We start from the raw sequence: 20,592 nt of genomic DNA on the forward strand, positions 1-20,592 counted from the left end.
ACAGAACTTTTGGTGAAAGCTGTACTTTCTATCCAGTCTTACAACTTGATTGGTGGCAGCTGGCTCCTGAAAGGAAAAAGGACCACTTCAGCATGGCACTGTTCAGAATGGGATCTGGGCATACAAAGCATGGCTGAAGATAGTAACAGCTGATGATAACTAAAGAATCAAACAGTATTGCCAAGACTTTTCCAGAGTTGTGTATATTTATCCCCCCAGGTTCAGAAACTATACTACAAAGCTGCAGTGCACACACACAAAGCTCCCCTCTGCAATTTTGTTCAGTGCAAAAAATGAGTTTGAATTTCATGTCTATCCCTCCAAGAAGAAGGGTAGAACTTAGCTGTAGTATACTGGATTTTCACATTGTGGCAGGAGAAGCTCCAAAATACTGTTCTATCTCAGACAGCAACTTGACAGAAAACTTCAGTGTCTCCTTTATTGCATGCTGATAAAATCACTTATACTTTAATAACTATCAAATCAGATATAGCAAGTAATTATTCTGTAATGAGGATTAAATCTCTTTAGTATTCCCAATTCTTTTTAATGTTTTCATAAAGGACCTGGATGCAAGACTCAAATGTATACTAAGTAAGTCTGTGGACAGCACTAAACTGGGAGGAGTGGTTGGCTGCCTCGAAGGCAGAGAGGTCTTGCAGACAGATCTTGACAAATCACAGGGCTGAGCAATCACCAGCTGTATGAAATCTGCCAAGAGCAGGGCCAGACTGTACACATGGGATGGGGCAACACTGGGTATATGTACAGACTGGAGGAAGAGATCTGGGGGCTCTGGTTGATGGCATGTTGAACGTTTTCCTATCCCACTCTGCCATTTACCTCACTGTATCTTTTAAACGTGCTATGGACTAGGTTTTTTTTTTTTTTAATTAATGTAATTATTTTTGTGAATACAGAACTTCTGGCATACTTCCGTCTTTCCACCATGATGTTAATGACCAAATATTACATCATAGCAAATGGGATGACTTAATGTTTATGAAGTTGCATGGGATGTTTGCTCCTCTCTGGAAAAGTGTAGCGTTGTTTGAATGAAAGTGTAGGAAAGGATCGATATTTGTATTTTAAGTGAATTAAGGCCAGATCTTCATAATTCTTATGAATTAATGACAACACAATTTTAAGAGTCATAGCTTAAGGAAAACAAAGACACTCCAGGGCATATTTACTAGCAGATTTGTTTGCAAAGTTGCTGCTGTGGCTTTGGCTTTTTTTTTTTTTTTTTTTTTTTTTTTTTCATACTGATCACTCACCAAGTAGTGACTTCCCAGAAAAATACTGTGCCACAGCCAGTGTCTCCTACATTAGCATTTGTTTACAACATCTACCTTGCTTTGGGCACCTCATTCCAGTTTGTCACTGTTTCTTTTTCTCCTGTGCTTATGTGCCTTTTCCAATCAGTCTCCACTGAGATTTTTTTCTCTTGGTTTTCAAGGTTCTGCCTTACAGAAAAGTATTGGCACCTCCTACCTCCAAGGAGATGAGGAAGTTCTATGAAAGGCCAACAAAACTGCTTTGGTTGGAACCGCAGTCACATCATTTTCCCCTGTAATCATATTAAGTCAGATGAAGGAAGAGGAGAGGCAACTAGGGAGTATTACTAGAGCTTGGGGGCAATAGTAGATCTCAAGTCCTGTAGCTGTTATGCAAAAAGATACTCATTGGTCTGCTTCTCAGTAAAAAATTCTAAAAATAAAAGTATTTTAAACATTTTTTTTCCTCTAGATATAAAATATATACACTCTAAATGTACTGTGAGAGAAGGAAAATTAATAAAGACAACTGTGCCATTCCTCATTAGTGGAAATGCCCTACAGTTAACCTGCCTCAAGCACTTTCAACATCACTGAATCCCTTGGGTGAGATTTTCCAAAGTGCCAGCATTAGCTCAGACCTGCTCCCATTAAAATCATTTACTGACATCAGCACAGAAGGGGACTCCAGAGAGTCCCTGTGGTGCTCTATAGGTTGGAAGATCTTAACCTTTGCTGCTTCCCTATATTTACACACATGGCTACACAGATATACTCAGATACATTTGTGAAAGCCATCATTTTCCTCAGAGGACCTAAAAAAGGACCAGTAAGTCACCTGTGTGGAATAAAGAATAAAGGATAAAGGAAAGTAGTATAAATCATGGAGGGTAATATAAATCATGGAGGAAAGGGGAACTTCATTTAAGATGGAACTTCATCAAGTGCCTAGTGAAGTCAGCTAGTGGCAGCCTCCATGTTCCAAATTATAGAGCAAAACCTTCCAGAACACATTTTCAATATTATTTTGTGCAATATGTTGTCTACCTATGGGGCCCAGTTGCCATTGGCAGTCATCAGGGCAAGGAGTTTAGTAGAATTAGGAAAAAAAAAAAAAGGATTTAGGAAGCTTTGTGAGCAAAGACAACATTTGCAGCTGCATGTGCTAGATTAAAACAGGGGACAAACAAGCTTCCTGCTTCAGCGGCATAAGCTGATTGCTTTGAGAGTCAAGGAATGTTTTCTTGCCATGTGTTAGCCCTGCTGGTTTATTGAGCTGTGTGATGGGATGGTTTGACTTTTCACTAACAGAAGTGATGATGATGATGAATACTATAGGTAGATTATTTGCTCGTCTGTATCATGGCAACCTTGGTACTTCTATAAAAAGAATCTCAGTCAATAAGTCTTGATGAAGAGTGATTTACCAAGCAGGAGATTGGCTTGGGACCAGTGAGAACAGGAATCTGACCTTGTCTCAAAAAGAGACTTCCTCACTAACTGTAGGTTAGGTTACTCTCTGTGCTTTAAATTATCACCTTGACATAATAAGGTGTATTTCTCTACTTTCGAGAAGCACAACAAAAGCAAAGTACATAAGAAGAGAGTTGTCACATTTTCATTTACACTGTGTGCTTTGGAGTCAGACCTGCCATCCTGCTGTAAATCTTCAGCTGGAATTATTCAAGATTTTCCTAATTTACACTGATGAAATGAGTCCAGAAAATAGTGCTTTCACTCCAGTGCTTGTGGTTTGGACTTGTTCCTACATGCAAATAACAGCAGCCCATCCTAAGAAAGAGCAGTAGCCCCAAGAAAGTCCAGCAGCCTTAACCCTGAACAGAAGTTTCTGCAATGGATTGTGCATCACGATGGCTGGCTTGAAGCCCCACAAGCTCATGTCCAAGTCTTTGTTCCTGTTCTAGACTGTTGTCATTACACCTTCTTGTTTCAAGGTCAGAAGCCTTTCAGATATTCTTGTTTACTTTGAGCAGTAGATAAAATCTGAGAAAAGACATTTTTGAAGTATAGGCTGAATGAGCTGAATTATTTATGTTAATGGCTATGGGTGCTATACCTGTTGCTAAGAAATGCTGCAATACTTCATCATAACTCCCATTTGGAAATCCATTATAGCTAGCTGAGTAGAAAAAGATAAAGTACAGGTTGAGCAAGTCATTGATGCACAAGAAAACTTTCACTGGATGGAACTGGAACTCTTGTTCTAGATTGTGGCCATTGCCCCTTGCCCTGTCTCTGGCACTACTGAAAAGGGCCTGGTTCTATCCTTTCAGGTATTTATAGACATTAATAAGACACTCCCTGAGCCTCCTCCAGGATGAACAGTCCCAGTTCCCTCAGCCTCTTGGTGGCCTTATGTTGGACTCTCACCAGTATGTCCAAGTTTTCTCTTGTGCTGGGAGGCAAAACTTGACACATCACCAAAGTATGGATTTCTGCTGCAGGAGTCTTTGGACTTTCTTGGGTCCAAAAAACCAACCAAGATGTGAATTACATGATGTTGATTTTCAGCCTTCACCTGACATTTCCTTTGCAGAAGTTCCTGCAACTGTCTAATGATCCAAAAGTCTACCTCGTCTTTGTTTTCTAATTCAGAATTATATATACACAGAAAGTAAAATTTCTAAAGGATTCAGAGGTAAGCTCAGCTCCAGTGCCGCTCAGCCATTCTTAACATCAAGACTGATAGACAACATCTAGGAAGGAGAACAGGTCTGCAGCCCATTAAAAGCAGCGATCCACTTTATCTTTTCTTATCTGGAAATGTGTATAGCTTTTAACTTATTCAAAAGACTGGACTACTTTCATTATTTCATGTTAATTTTATTGGGAGATGTTTGAGTAAATTCCCTATGCTTTTCTGAAGACCTTACCCACCATGTACTGCTATTTCCCCAGGTGGGGGATGACTTTATGCTAGTAACTGCTGTAATTGGATAGTGGTTCTGTAGGATGCACAGAGATCCCATCTGATTGTCACACTTAAAATGGTCTGGCTCTGCTTTCTACTCTACATTAAATTAATTGCAATGTCTGCTTTGACTCAAGGCCCTTTAACAAGTTTGATATACAAGAACAACATTTCCACATGCCAGAAAGTTTGCATGCATCACCCATGGCCTCTTTTTCCTTGTACATTTTCACAGCTGAATGTGTGAAGCTTTGCACACCCCATGGCCATGCAGCTCCATAGCTAAAGGTGAGCTGGCACTGTGGCCGTGCTAGGTTTGGTGTGCACACTGGCTGCTCCATGCAGTGGCATTGCAATGGCAGTGCCTGATACCATGAGCCCATTCTGCCTCTGGGGAGGGTGGTGGTTGCCTGATCCCAGCAGGACCATGGAGGATCATTCATAACCTGGTGGGATTAATGCACATGGTGATAACCCCAACCTGCCTGTAACGTCGGGTTTGTTGCTGACACTCAGCAGCTGCAGAACAGCACTCAAGTCCTTATTGCTGCTTTTAAACAGCATGAGCCCACACGTTCACTCGTTGTGAGCAGGGGCACTGTAGCCTCAGTGAGGTATTATTTTGCATGGTTAGATGAAAATTTTGCAATTGCAGGAGGCTGCTGCAGTTTCTAAGGGATAAGCTCATACTGTTATTTCACACTGATATTTTACAGAAGTTCAGAGGTGCAATTGAGGCAAGGTGTTTCTGCACCCATAGCACTGATCTCAGCTCGCCCAGGATGTTTGCAGCTGACATTCTGTGTGCTGTCCAGATCTGAGCAGCGCTCTTGTGCTGCAGCAGGTTCACATGGCGCAGATTTGTTCGTTTCCATTGCAGTGCAATTCCGTGTGGACTGTTTTCAAACCACTATTGTACGTATACATGAACATACCTTCCCTGCTTGCTAGCTTGTGTTTTAAAGCTGCCTCTTCGCACAGCTTTTAACCCACCTTATAACCTTATCGGTAATTCAGTATTTGCACAGGTAGCCCAGGCACCATCGTGCACGGTTGTTATCAGTCTCGGAAAGCAGCGCGCCCCGCGGAACGAAGGTTTGCTGCGGAGCTCCCGCTCGGGGACACCGTGCCCGCGGGGCGCGGCTCGCGTTGGCTCTGGGCGGCCGCGGCCGGCTCCGCGGGAGACGCGACTGCGGAATGGCGTGCATTCCCAAGATGGGAGAACGCGTCCCCGCGCGGGAGACCCGCCGGTCGGCACGAGGCGGCCGCGGCCGCTCCAGGCCACCTCGGCCGCGCCTCGCGCAGCGCGTGCCGCCCGCCGCCCCACTCCGTTCTCGTTCCGCGGAACTCGGCGGCGCGACCCGACTCCGACTCGGCGCGGAGAGGCGGCGGCGCTGTGCGGGACCGCGCGAGAATCGCCCGACCGCCCCCGGCGCGCCAACGGCTCCCGCGCGCTAATCGCCCAACCGCCGCTCGCGCGCCGGCCCAACCGTCGCCCGCCCAACGGCCGGCGGCCACCCGGCACCGCGGGGCCCCAGCCGCCCCCCGAGTTCTGGCGGCGGGCCCGCTGGGCGGGGCGAGCCGCAGCCTCGCCGGAAGTGAGCGGCGGGGGGAGAGCCCGGAGCGGCGGCGGGGACTGGGGCGGGAGCGCCGTCTCCGCTGCCGGGCAGGGACGTGCTCCGGCTGCCGGGCGGTTCTGCGCTCGGCGGAAACAAGAAACGGGAAAGGAAGGGAGCGGCAGCGGAGAGCCGGCGGTGGCGGCCACCATTAGCGGCGGGAGGAGGAGCGGCGGGTAGCGGCAGCAGCAGCAGCAGCAGCAGCAACCGCAGCCGCGGGGGGCTGCGAGGCGGAGCGCGAGCGGAGCTCCGGTGCCGCCGCCGCCGCCAGCGAGAGCGTGCCTGCCGTCTCTGCCCTCTGAGCTGCGGGGGATCGCCGCCGTCCTCCCGCCGGGGGCTCCCCGAGCCGGGGCGAGGTGAGCAGGGGAGCCGCCCTTCGCCGGGGGGTGCGCCGCATCGCCTCTGGGGGCCGGCGGCTGAGGGGGAGAGGGCGGGCAGCGCCTTTCCTGCCGCCTCCCTCGGCTCACCGCGGGCTGCGGAGGTACCGCGCCGGGCGGAGGAGCGGGGCGGAGGAGCGGCGGGTGATCGGCGAGGCGGCGGCAGCCGCCCCGCGCGGCGCCGGGGGCGTTTCTTTCAAAGCGAGCGTTTGCACGCCGATGGCCGGCGGGGGCTCGCTATTCCCCGCGTGAGGCGTGCCTCGGAGCGGGCTGGGCGGCGCGGCGGGGCTGCGGTGTGCAGCATCCACACAATGTCAGCTTCGGTGAGCGAGTCCCCACCCTGCGGAGCTGCGGGCGGACGGGTTCCCCCCGCGTGGCGCTGCCGAGCCCAGCCGCTCGGGTCCTTTCTCCCGGCGCAGGAGGGAGCGAGCGCTCGGGGTTCGTCGCTGCGCCGCGGGGCTTTTTTGTTCGTTTGGTTGGTGGTTTCAAGTCCCGCGTCTATTAGTCCTAGCTGTAGGGCTTAGCGAAGGCGGGCTGGCGTGTGGAAGCGAGGCTGTTGTCTGCCTCGGTGCTCGTGAAGATGTGCGTGTACGTATTTGTATGCATTCATATAGACATGTATCTGCACACTTAATTGCGTCTGGGCGATCATTGGTGCTGGGAGGGGAAGGAGTGTCTGCGTACGTGTGTATCACGTGAGCCTGACACAGGTACGCTGCTTTTCTCCTGCATTCGTGTTAGCTGTCGCAAGAAGCCAGTGACTGAGCTGTCAGTGTTGGACCATTTGTCTTGGATATGTTGTCTTGTGTGGCAGAAAATAACAATTTAAGTGTTTGGGTGCTGTCGTACCATTTTATTTCATCATTTTTACTGGTGGTGTGACCTATTTTTTTTTAACCTGACTATATCTACTGAGAAGGGAGGAACCTGTCAGTATGTGTAACACCCCTTCTGCTGGAGGGGTAGAGGTGTGCTCAGTTTGGAGCACTATTCACACAGCTACGATGTCTGGGTTGTCATTCACATGGTGGAGTAGAACTACTGTCTGTGGGACTGAAGAATCACACCCACACATAGCTTCATGCTAACCAGAAAGGCCTCTTCTCATCTGTTCCCCCTCACTCCCCTGTCCTCTGATCGGGGATGCAATTACTTATAAAACTCCATTGGAACAAAAAAAAAAAAAAAATTAGATATTTATTAATAACATAATATATCTAAACCAGCAAACCTTTATCTTTTACTATCTATTTAATCAGCTTTTCTTGGCTAAGAAATTTCTTATAAAAACACAAACAGAAAAGTCACTAGCTAAATCATCCTCAGAAATGAATGTAAGTTCTGGGAATGCATTAAACAGTAAGATTTAAAGATGTGGATGTATCCGTATTTAATATGCTTATACCCTTGGGTGGGTGTGGCAGATAGCAGAATACAGAGCTGGTATATTGCACCTAACTTGACATAGGATTTTTATCTCAGTGGATGATACTCAAATTGAAGTGCGTTAGGGAGGACTTTTGCTCTAATAGAACAAAGAGGTAAGCAGTACGAAGGAATTGACTTGATACTTTTTCTAGAAATTTCATTTTTAGATAATCAAAAAGCCAAGCCATTTTAAGGAATTCATATGACTTGCAGTGAAGGGTCCTTCTGCCAGTGTTTCTCTGACTCAGCATCAGAGAAAGACAGGAACAGTGCTTAACAATGATTAAAAAACAAAACAAACAAAAAGCATAGTTTGCCAGATGTTAATCTCCCAAAAGATTATTAAAAGTCACATGAGAAGGAACACTGACAGATTTTTGAAATTTCAGTTCTGTTTTCCTTGCATATCTTGAAGCCACTGCTCTCAGTTTTTAATTCAAAATATTATTTTCCAGCAGAGTAATGAGTTGATATGAATGCTTGTGAACTTCCTGTATATTACAACATCCTGCTTTTTTTTTTTTTGTATGGTAAACCTTGGTACAGAGAACACCTGTTGATTTACAGGAATGTATGAGACAGCTACCTTTTGTAGGTAATGGTTCACACAGTTGATTTTAAGAGGCTTAGTTTTCTCAAGAGTGCATCTCATGATATCTTGGTTATCAGTATTTGTGAACATCTTTATTTTTCCAGTTCCTCAAGCCACTGAAATTATTTCAGCTGTAGAACCAGTCTGTTGCTGATTCTTTTTTTTTTTGGTGTGTGCCATTATGAACATGTGCTCCTTTTCTTCTCCTTCAGCATTCAGGTTTTTTAATAAAGGGTTTCTTCCCCCCTCCAGAAAAGGTGTGATTTCTTTGTGCTCTCTATTGAACATCTTCATGCTCTATGGCCACTAGAATTTGTTCCTTCTTAAAATGTCTTTCATTTCATGCCACTAGAGGGGAAAAAAATATATATATCTGTTAAACTGGGACAGAGTTAAATCTAACTCAGGCAAATAGTATGAGCAATGAAGATGGATTCCAGGCATGAAATAAACTAGATCACCATTAAGTAGTAGAAAAATGCAAATATCTCAACAAATGAAGCAAAAAATTGCAGAAGTAATCTTTTCTGGTCCATTCACCAGTAGTTTTATTACTGAACTAAATAGATGAGAATTGAAACAATGTTCCAGCTTCTTCTTAATATCTGTTCACACTGAGAATCCTGCTGGTAATATCTAGAACTTGTTACAGACACACAGCTGAGTGAGAGATGGTCAACTTGTATTTCATCCCTAAGAATAAAGACTTACGGATGCTGGCACTAAGGGGCTTTACACCATTCTGTACAATTGCTGGAAGATGACATGCTGGCTTACAGCTGAACCTGGCAATATCAAGTCAGTTTTACAAAATAGGTGATCAATTTGTCTTTATTACTGACAAAGATTTAAGGTAGCATAGAAACTACAGCAGACTGAGGAGTAGTCAAGTTTACTATATTTCTATGTGGAATATAACTAACTTATGTTAATTTTCAGGAAAGGTAACTTAGAAAGTAGTGTTGTGTTATTAATTAAATCCTCCTCCGGATTCAAAATATTTCTCTACCATGATTAGCTGTCACAGGTAACGAGAACGCACTTGGAATGCTTTCCATCTTTAGGAATGTCTACAAGGTTAGAGAGTGTCATTGGAGAAAGTTGTGCTGTAATTACCTGTTACAGTAGCTAATCAGATTAGCAAGGAATTAATGTTTCTTCTTGGTCCTCTGCAAGCAATATAACCACCTAAAAACAGTATTCATTCAAAATGGCATCTATTTTCAAAAGGCTAATACCAGGAAGGAGTAGTTAGTATCTAGTTTAAAATACCAGGGAGGGAAAGAAGAAGTGTGGGGGGGAAGGCTAGGAATTCCAGAGCTACTGTGACAATAGGTTGGAAATTTGTTTAGGCACAGAAATAAGAAATATTTTTATGTGTCACTATATTTCTAGTTTCATCTTATGCATATAAGATGCTGTAGTCAGAAAGATGATTGAGCCTTCATTATTCTGATTTTTGTCTTGCAGAGAGCAGAGTGTAACTTGAAAGCTTTAATATGAAAATATTATTGCAAGTCTGGTGAGGAAATTATTATGCTCAGTAGAAAAATTGTTATATTTACTTAAGTAAATGTTTTCAAGTGTTGAAGAACTGAAGTTACTGCTGCTAAAAATGCACTGATTTTGAGTTGGGCACATGGTAAATTGAATAAGGATTTTTCCTGTCAGATGACAATTACATTCCAATAACAGATGATTAAGATAGTAATGCATTGCTCTAACTATTATGGCTGACCTCTGCTGAAGTGTTCTAGTACTGTTGCAAGGTATCACGGTTCTGTCATGGTCATAGATACAAAGACAGCCAAGAGCTGTTTTATGCAAGCTGTGTTAGTGCAGATCCAAATTCCCATACTATTTCCTATGTAATAGCCAATTTCTAGCAGATGAGGATTAGGAAGTTATGAAAGCAAGAAGGGTAACAATGTTGTCCAGTTCTGATCAGTTTTTATGTCAGTTTTGTACTTTCATTTAGAAAAGGTTATTGGAAGTTGAAGAACAGTGTAATTTCTTTCAAATGCATGTATTAAGTGGAAAAATATGCTAAATAGAACAGGTACACGCATCTCCTTCCAGCCTCCTGTAGCCTTCATCCTCTCTGATATTTTCTCCATTATGAAGCCTAAAGAAGTGTTGCACAGGGACTGACAGAAGTGATTGTTCATGAGCACATGAGAGTTGAGAGCAGTGATGGCAGCAGGGCGTTTTTCCCTGCTGCCAGCACTAGGGTTGTTTTCTCTGGTCTTTCCCACTCCCCAGAGACTTCCCCCTGTGCTGTGCTCATAGGCCCTGTACTGTTCTGTCATACCTTTCTTGCTCTTGCTAGCTGGATTAAACAGGATTGCAACTACTCTGTGCTGAGTTGGTATGTATTACAGTTACTTTTGGTAATTTTTTGTTGTAGCTTTAGGGGTTTTTCATGTGGAACAGTTTAATAGTTTGCTCCTTAAGGAAAAGCTCCTGGTGGAGCTTGTAGCTTTCCAGTAATACATCATATCATATTGTCATGTATCAGTGGTTTGTGAAAACCACAGATTCTTCCAGGAAGTCCTGGGATCCTTTTGATAGCTCTACTGCAAGTCTTTTTATTTTCTGAGATCTTTTTTCATCACAAAAACCTTTTCAAAAGCATCCCAAAGACTTGTTTACTATTTTAATGCAATGGTAACTGGTAAATTTATCTGCATGTAAAACTTAATTACAAAGGCTAAGCTGTTATTCTACTCACAAAGAAAAAAAGGTTTTTGTCAGATTCTTGGTGATACCAAAGCATTTGCACATAGACCAACAGTCCTGTACAGAAAGAAAAACAGCACTCACCCAGCTGGTGAAGGAGCTCCTGGCCGTGCAGCACTCCTTAGCAACAGCCCAGGTCCGAGGGACGCTCTCCTTTGAGTGGCTGGCTCTTATAATGAGCCCAGGGGCTCCACCTGTGCCACCCCTCCTGGTCAGCTGGGGAGCACAGATGCAAACCATCTGCCTGTGCTCCCTGGGCCAGACACAGCCCTGCACCAGGTGCTCCATCGCCACTTCAAGTCCTGCCCAAACCGGTCCCCTGCGGTTGTTGAAGTGTTAGAAGTGCAAAGGATGGAATTCAATTATTGGTAAAATAATTTTGTCTGAAACAGTTGTCTGATAGCATTGTTGCATTTAAATCTCTTCAGTGCGTATTGTGGACCTGCCTGCTAAGGGTAAGTGCAATATTAAAAGTTGAGTGTGCTACTGCATGTTGTGAAAAGTGGTATCTTTTACAAAATAGAATCTGTGGAAGTGTTGTGTTTTGGAGTTGTGTTGTTGTGTGGAGTTTTGCTTTTTTGGAACATTCAGCTGGTATTGAGACAGTTTTTCCCAAATGAAGTTGTTTTAATCAGTAATAAGAAATGTTGAGGTTCTTTTTCACATTTCTGGTCTTCTTTTCAGTTTTTCTATTGACTGTTATGATAAAATCCTTTTTTTTTTTTTTTTTTTTCTTTTTTTCTTTTTCCAAAATGCTTGTGTGATTAACCGTGGAGAAAATATGCTGAAACAGGCAGATTTTCCTCTCTGTTAAAGGGCTGGTAGACTTGAAGTGTGATTTGACTCCAAAGTAGCTGAATTGATCCTTGCCAATATGCTTGTACTGAAAAGACAAATGTTCAGAAGGAAACCTTCAGAAGGGTCTCACTTGCTGGCTTTCCATCAATCTCTCTCTTTGTGATGAGATGTCACCGGTTAGATTTCATTACAGGCTCTACAGAAGATAGTGTTAGAAAAACAAATCTACATTTTTTTTTGGAGGAAATAAAGTTGCTTCTTGTATCATTTTAAAAATTCCAGTCATTAATCTTTATACCAGTGCATTGTATTTAGGCTGATATAGCCACAGGTTTGCTTGGTGGTACTGATTTAATCTTGAGAAGTTTGCCTTCCCTTCAATATCTTCCTAGCAAGTTCTCTATGAAATGGTGTTAGTAAGAGCAAAAAGGAAGCAGATGAGATTAGAGATTTTTTCTTCCTTTCTTGGCTGAAATATCTTGAGATCTTACCTAGCTTTAGGGAACACTGAACTGTTGTGCACTAGTAGTACCCTCCTGAAAAGAAGAGGCTGGGGAGATTTAATCCTCGTACACTCTGTAATCCACTTCAGATCCATGAAATGCCAGGCTGGTAAAAATTGAAGGGGTGATGAGTTGTGGTGAAAGATGGAACTGGGAAGCTGTTGAGAGAGGTAGAGAGGCTGTACCCTTTTAGACAGTGCTTATACGCTTTGTCAAAATGAATGATTCTCATATGCCTGGGATGTGAAAGCATTACTTAAAGAAAGACAAACTCCTTTTTTAGGCCGCTGTTTGCATTTTAAGGTCATTAAAAGGCATTTATCCAGAATTTCAGAGTCCTAATGAATAATAATGCACCACGATTTCATAATTGCATTTGTTTGCACATCCAGGTGACAAATATTATCTACGCTTATTTTTTGTGAAAGCTGGTGTACGAAACTGAAGCTGAATATTACTCTAGCTGAATATTGAAAACAAGTTTTCAAGGTGTTTTCAAACATCTCATGAGTGAAGCTGCTTTCTGCAGCCTAACAATAATCTTCCAAAGGTGAAAATATCGTGGGAAGTTTTATTAGTTCTGCAGAAACACCGTACTTGCATACCAATTGCCTTAATTTTAATCCTGTGCTTTTCTGCTTCGTCTCTGAACTCACTGCTGGGTACTCCTCTCCTTTATGGCATAGAACAAGAAGAAGAGAATTACGGAATATTTGTATTCCCACCACAAAGTTGAAAGCGTGTTATTGTGACCATGATAGCGTTCGCTCTGTTTTTCTCATATTATTGTCTGAAAGTATGGTACAAGGATCAGAAGTTCTTAAATTTGAGTTACCTCTGAAGTGTTGCTGTAAGAATGTGGACTCTGTTATGGAAGAGCCTGGAGGGAAAGAAAAATCAAAATAAAACAGAAAAAATAAATAGTGAAGTCATATTATCTGGGTATTAGTGAATTTAGTGTACGGTTATCCATAACTGTGTGTTAAGTAACAGTTTGTGTCCAGATACTGAAGAGCAGTGAGCACTATGTGTGATTCTGTGAAATCTTCTATCAGCTCTTGACAAGGGGCTGTTACTGCTAAGTAATTCAAACAGGTAGTCAAGTGCAGATTTGTCTCTGTGTAGTTCTGTAATTGGAAATGGCCCCCAGCAAAGGTTCAGGAATGCGCAGTAGAAAATTTACCTGGAGTGGCTTTTACCACTGTTCTTTACAGTGATGCTGAGTACTGGGCTGTTCTGAACTGTAGCTGCAAATACCTCTCACGTGCAGCGTTGATGTCTGTGTAAATTCATCCACTTGTCATGCGTAACTGTTACCTTTTGTTCCTGGGCTTTTGAAATAAATGAAGGTGGCAGTGCATTAACAAATCAGCTTTTGGGTATTTGATGCTGCTAATGATATTTTTTGTTCTTGTTTTTCTTTGTCCAATTTGTAATTCATTTCTTCTTCAGTCAAAAAGATCTTTTGCTGAAGTGGCTAAACTCCTACAGCAGGAATGAGAGTCTCTTCTTCTAGACCAGCCTGGTGGTCAAGAGAACAGTCTTGAATTTGTTCTGTTGAGTGAAGATGACTTTCCTGAGTCTATTATAGCCTCTTTAAAAGCACTTGCTGAGTAATTGCTTAAAGGATACAGACTCTTCTGCCGATGTCTTAAAGCACAAGGCACTGTGCAGGGAAAAAAAGGTCACATCTATTCAAACTTTCTTCAGGGTTCAAAGCTCAGGGAGGTTCCTGCCAGTTGCTCTACGTAAGGCACATTGCTGCTGGATTGCATCTCTACTTAAAATAACTCTTCACTCTTTGGTAGTACGCTGTGGACTATTCCTAGGCAGTTTCCTGTTCATGTACAATTGCTTTTCATGTCAGACTGACTCACTTAGTTCATGCCTATATAATGATGAAGCATCTTGCATGGGATTTTTGGTTCTGTGCCAGAAGCCAAACATTCCAAGCTCTTTTTAATTTACTGTTTAGCCATTTTGTTTCCTGCTGTCTTTCTTGCTAGCAAAAGGATCACTGTAATCTTGTTGCACCTTCTAAACCGGAGTTCACTTTTGTCAGAATCTGTTTTGTTTTGATACAATGAGAAAGTTTTTGGTTTCCCAGGTGCCTGCAGCCAGTTGACTGAAGACATTCGGTATAAATGTGTTTAATAGAGCATTTAAAAATTTCTAGTCATTTGAATTGTAGTTGTCTGATGGCTTTAGAAAAATATTTGTAGCTACTAAATAGTGGTATTTTAGTTAAGCAGCAGGAAATTAAGTAGTTTTCATTCACTAGTAACTTAGCAAAGCAGTAATGGTGACTGGAACTTGTCACTTCCTTTGGCCATCTCCCAGCATGTCACAGGTCAGGAAAACAGTTCTGCCTGAAGCTGGATAACAGATGATAGCTCTTATTTTCGCCTCGACTCAGGTATATCTATCAATAAGTAACTTAGTGATATCTTGTGATCAGTTCTGTGAAACATAAAGACTTTTTGTCAGACTTATGTGAGTACCAACAATAAGTTCACAGAATCACAGAATTGTAGGGGTTGGAAAGGACCTCCAGAGATCATTGAGTCCAACCCCCCTGCCAAAGCAGGTTCCTTACACCAGGTTGCACTAAATATTTGGTTGCTCTGGGTTAGAGAGCTCAGAGATCCTCTCTGAAGTGCGTAGCAGAAGTGAAGTCTTATTTTCAGTAATTACATGAAAGGAGCGCCTCATAGAAAAGCGTGACTGTTGTCCTCCTTTCTAGCAGCTGGCAGAGCGGAAAATCGAAGCAATAGGGAAATGAATGAAATTCTTAAGAAGAACCACATATTCATGTCACATTTCTGAAAGTGAAGCATGCAGTGTCTTCATGAAGACTGCTCTGTCTTAACTAAATTCTCACTGGTAGAGCAGCATACAGCTTAAGCTTTTGTGCTTACTATCCTAGTTGGTGATAAATCAGAGTTTCCTGTTTAAAATGCAGCAGCAACAGCAAGAAACAACCACTCAAAAGCTTGTGGTTAGATTGAATGAAACTTTCTGTTGTTGTATTGATTATTCCTATTTAGTTTCAATTTGTGCAAGAGCTTCAAAAAGCTCCTGAAAACCAAATAAACAGAAAAAAGCCCTTGGAGTGACTTACTACTGCTTTGTAATGACAAACCCTAAATTATCTTTTATCATGTGAAATGGAATATTCCTGGAATGACTAACGCGCATTGAAGGGTTGAAAGTTCAGAGTAGAGCAAACAAAGTATTTTCAGACTGTGCACTTTCAACTTCAGTGGTGTTTCGTTTCTGAAATGCAATGCCTTAAGCGTCTCTCTTAGAAGAGACAGATTGTTTAATCTTCGTTCTCCTGAAGTACCAGGTAATATTTACAGCTGTCGTGTAGGAACTTAGCTTGGATAGACTGTTACTCGCCAAGCTTCTGGGTGTGAGTTTCTGTCTTTATTTCTGGGCCTAGATCTCTCAAAAGTATACTAGATGAGCATGGCCTTCAAATTTAAAATATGCATAATATAGGAAAAGTGTTTCCACTCAAATTATTTTCATTTAAAGTACAGGCAGTTTGCTGTTGTGATTGTCATGAAAAGAGTTTATATTTAATTGTTGTTGCTTGCTTTCTAGTCTGAGGGCTAATCTAAGTGCACTACCCGAGGAACATTACTGTATTATTTGTAACATTTGAAGTTATTCCTCCTATCTGTAGCACCTTCTGGTGGTGGAGGTCTAGACTGATTCTTGTGAGCTGCATGCTTTCCATTTTGAGGATGTCTGCATGAATTGTTGCATCGCTACATGCCTTGACAGTGGGCCAGCTACATTTTGTAACGTTGCATTAGCATTTGTGAAACAAGAAGTGAGCCCCATTAATATAGTACCAGTATATTGAGCTACCAGTAATATAGTAGGTCAAAAGTGTTAGTAGGGCAATGGGGAATGTGCTGGTTTGGTTTGCAGTGTTTTACCAGGACTTTCTTTTAGTTTCTTGAACTTGCAGGGCATAAAATCCTCCATACGTTCTGAAGTTGGTCCCCATCCATTTAATTTTTTACACTATCTTCCTTCTTTTAGAATTGCCTGAGACTGGAAGGTCAGAATCCCCTTTCCCCCCTTTTTATTTTTTTATTTATTTTGTATTTGTGATCATTATTAACTGTCTGAGATGAGGTTAGTCTTCCCTTTGATGTATCTGTTGCCAGGCTGTGAGCACTTTAAGAGTAACATTTCCATGTATCTGATCTCATAAAACGTGATAAAATGTTGCAAGGCTTTGCTTAGACCCCTACTCTAGGTAATGCCACCTAAATTTTCTTTTGCTATTTTGACTGAATTGGGAAGTGAGATAAATGGCCAGTTGTGCTCTCATGAAAATGTTAAAAGTGACAGCTGACCTTATGTTGTCTGCATTCTTTTTGCCTTCCAGTATGGTTTTAAATACTTGATTTTACAACTGAGCGTGCTTTCTCTGTGTTATGATGTGCCATAGCAGTTGAGAAGGCATGGCCTGCCAGCAGATTTGGCAGCTGCTTCTTCATTCCTAAAATGACTTTTGCTGGTTTGCTTTCCTTAAAATGTTGGTATTTAAGCAAGGTTCAGGCAGTGTTTAGCAGCAATATGGTCACTCAAGCTAAATCATTGGAGCAGTGATAGCTGTTGTTCAAAACTAGTACTTGGGGTGGGAAGCTTTTTTATTATTTTCTAATAGTATATAATTTGGAAAATGTAGGTGGCTAACCAGTTAAAATGCTTGATTTGTACACTTTTTGGTAAGAAAATCTTTTAATCTTGCTTGACACTAGTCTTTATGGTTATTTGTTAGTGCCATGATTATTAAACTAAGGAAGACCACTTCATGTGGGAACTGAAGGTGAAAGAAGCCCTGCATTTACTCAGTATTTTTTGTCACTTCTGAAGTTCAGCTTGTCTCTGCAGTGTTACTACCATCCTTTCACTGGAGCCAGCAGGGTAGCAGCTGTCTGATCCTGTGTGCATTGAGAATTGTCTGCATACGTGCAACTAGTTTGAAGTTTGGTTTGAGGCTTCTTTATTAACAGTATTTAAAAAATGATGATCTTCCTGACACTGCTGTCATGCAGCCTGGTATTAACGGATTGAGAATCTAATGGATACAGATCGAGAACTGTGTAGTTCTCATACTTTTTTACCATTTTACTTAATACATTTTATAGGTCATGCTTAGAAAATCTGTTTGTAACTAACTCCGGTCTTTCTCTTTCCGAAGATGAGCAAGATAGGGACTGAAAATATGCCTATGGCTCTCCATTCTCTAAATAATTGATTTGTACCTTCAGTGTATTGCTTATCTTTTTTTAGTGCCTTGAGGAATATGATATTACTTAAAAAGAGGAAGTTGGGTCTGCCACAGAGGAAGCATTATATTATGGATTAAATGCTGTCTTTGTCTTTTTTTCTACTGTCTCTCTTGTTACATGTATGCTTTTTTTTTTTTCTTTATACAGTTTCCAGTGGTATATCTGAGTTGCAGAGAGCTGTAGTAGTTTGGAACATTCTGTGTGTCGTTCTCTGGTCCTCTTTTCAGCTATTGATCTTGGAATGTTTGCTTCTGCAATTCTCAATTTGAAACTGGATAGGTAGAAAAGTACTCTTCTTTCTGTTCACTACTGCTTCCTGTATTAGATCTTATATTCGCGTGTGTGCTCTGAAGTTTTGGCTAGAGGTGTCCAACAGGAGAGACTATGAATGCTGAGAGTTGGGCAGAATGTTGTTCTTACATTCCCCATCTCAAAGTGTACGTAAGGGAGATCAGATAGTATGATTAGCTGTGTTCCTGAATGGTGTTACCTGCATGTCCTCTCCCACTGGGAGAAATCCTTCTGACACACTACAACTGAAAAATGGGTTAGCAACTTGTTATCCATAACTTGCTTGCATTTATTTTTTTTAATAGCAATTTTCAGGAATAAATGGAGCCGGGAATTAACCTTACTAGTTAGCTTAGAGAGCTGTGAATGATGTGAAACATTGTAACTTTAAAGATTGCTATCCTGTATGTAGGTTGGAAACTTCCCATCAGTGGAGATAATATCATCTGAAATCAGATTACTTTTTGTGACGTGCATGCAGTTAATAATTAGTGGACTATCCTTTGTTGTTTTATCCATGTTTACTCTTCAGGAGCTGCTTGAGTTGGTTTGGGAGTAAGATTGATATTGTTGTTTAATAGTGACACCCCAAGTTAGAAATATGAATCCAGATTTTTAAGCATGTCTTTGGCTTTTCTCATGGAATCTTAGAAAACTTAGAAAACACTTAGAAAAGAGTGTCTTTTTTACTAAGTTTTGTATAGTGTGATAAGCATTTTCTACCTGTAAAATTAAGTTGTAAATGTATCGAGGAATATTTTTCTGTTCTTCTACCATACCTTACTGATGCAGAAAGTTTTGGTATTCGGAAGAGTCTTGATTTGGACATGGTGGATTCTTGATAAAAGGATTTTCTTCCTAGAGTTTGGATCTTGCATACTTGGTCTGCAGAATGATGCTGGTATTCTGTTATGTGCATGAGCCAGAGATCTTAATTTTAGATCTGTTTCTCAAATACTGGTGTCTGAAATTCCCAGCTGCAGATGCTACACCCTGCCTTTTTGCTTCCCTTCCTTATAGAACTGATGCAATTGGTTGTGGGACACTCTCTGGCTTATGATTAAGCCATTTTGTCTCCAGATCCTGTAAATGGTTGCACTGAATGGGTAGTGACAGTGATATACAAGTAGTGCTGCCAGGTGTGCATTCCTGGCGGTAATTCTCAGCGTTGTTGCTGTGGGACCAGCCAGTCCGTTCCCTTAATACCCAAGAGGATCCGCTGGCAGTTCTGAAGCATCACTTACAGCTGTTCTGCCTGCTTACTAACACCAAGGCGTGGAGTCACCCACTGCTGATAGTACTAGCTACTTCCCAGGAAGTAAGTGATGAATTTCGGAGAGTTTCTTGATTAAAACTTCCGTGTTTACCTTGATCATTAATTTAAGGAATGGCTACCATACTGGCATTGCACTGATTACGGTTCTGTCAAGCTTTTGCTATGCTGCTGTATATTCTATATACTGCTATATATGTTCTGTGTATACTACCGTATGCCTCTGTGCATTTGATTATCAGATGTGCAACAAAGACACGAGAGTCAACGTATCCCAATATGATATGTAGTGAAAACAACAGCGTTCTGCTGTTATAATTTTCTGACCTCTCTAATACAGCTGCTGCTAAAAAGCGGTGGTTGTGAATACTAACAGTTCACCCTTGGTCCATGTGACCAGCTGTGTTTAGCACTGCAATAATACCAGTGTGTGGAAATCTTTCCGAACTTTCTTCTACTAATTTCTGAGCTTCTTTTTCTTCTAACTACAGAAGGTGGGCTTTTCTCAGTTGTTTTTCTTTACTTGAGAAGGGAAGGTTTTTTATCTTGTTTGTTTGTTTGTTTCATATATATTTTGGATGTTTGTTTTCCCAGTCTTCAACTTGTAAAATCAAATTTTAAATTGAATACTTCCCCTTGTATATAACATCATCCAGTTCAGCATTAACTATTGTAAGTGGAATGTTTCTTGTTTTTTTTTTAATACTACTTTTCTTCCCTTTGCTATCACTTCCTCTTGGAAAAAGAAGACCTAAGTTGCTTTAGATCAATCAGAAGACTTACATAGAGAATGTTGGATTTTTCTGGTTACGCATGTACAAGTCCATGGATTGTCTCCTGCATCCTGCATATAGTTTAGTCTTAACCTTTTTCCTATGATGGGAAGCAGAAATCATCTGGTTTCTTTCAGTAGTTGATTATGAGAGGGGTTTGATGTGTTTATACTTACATGGGAGCTTTGCATGAGAAATCTCCAGTGCCAAAATGAAGTGGTTGGGATTAGTCATTTCAGCAGTTTTTTGAAGGTCTTTGCAGTGGGAAAAACCTAATTTGTGGGGGAAAAATATCAGTAGAAGAAGTTAGGAATAATGCTAAGTGCCTCATTCGCATCTTTCATCTAATTCTAACTTTGCATAACCTACAAACTGAATTTGTGCGCAATCTTTTGTGTTTAAGCATGACACTGTTAACTAGAATATTTTTAAAAAATTATATCCCAAGGTTAGTTTTGTGGCATTTGAAATAATTTACTTAGTGATCAACAGGAAGAGGGGCCTTCCTACACTTTTCTTCTGTTTCTGTTCCTAAACTTTATTACATGTTTCTGTTGTCTTTGACCTGATTTCACAGTCTGATTCTTCTTCCTTCCTTCCTTCCTTCCTTCCTTCCTTCCTTCCTTCCTTCCTTCCTTCCTTCCTTCCTTCCTTCCTTCCTTCCTTCCTTCCTTC

General features: G+C 41.7%; 1 protein-coding gene across 1 annotated transcript in view; it reads left to right on the top strand.

Annotated features, from left to right (window-relative positions):
- Window positions 1-6,102: 6,102 nt before the first annotated feature.
- Window positions 6,103-20,592, top strand: part of RAPH1 (Ras association (RalGDS/AF-6) and pleckstrin homology domains 1) — an 81,217-nt gene continuing 66,727 nt past the window's right edge. The window contains 1 exon segment of the mRNA XM_042822084.1: window positions 6,103-6,181. The gene's annotated coding sequence lies outside the window, so the exon portion shown is untranslated.

The sequence above is a fragment of the Centrocercus urophasianus genome, unplaced genomic scaffold (genome assembly GCF_019232065.1).
Source record: "Centrocercus urophasianus isolate 14NV4802_14NV808 unplaced genomic scaffold, USGS_Curo_1.0 seq_20, whole genome shotgun sequence".
NCBI classification, from domain to species: domain Eukaryota; kingdom Metazoa; phylum Chordata; class Aves; order Galliformes; family Phasianidae; genus Centrocercus; species Centrocercus urophasianus.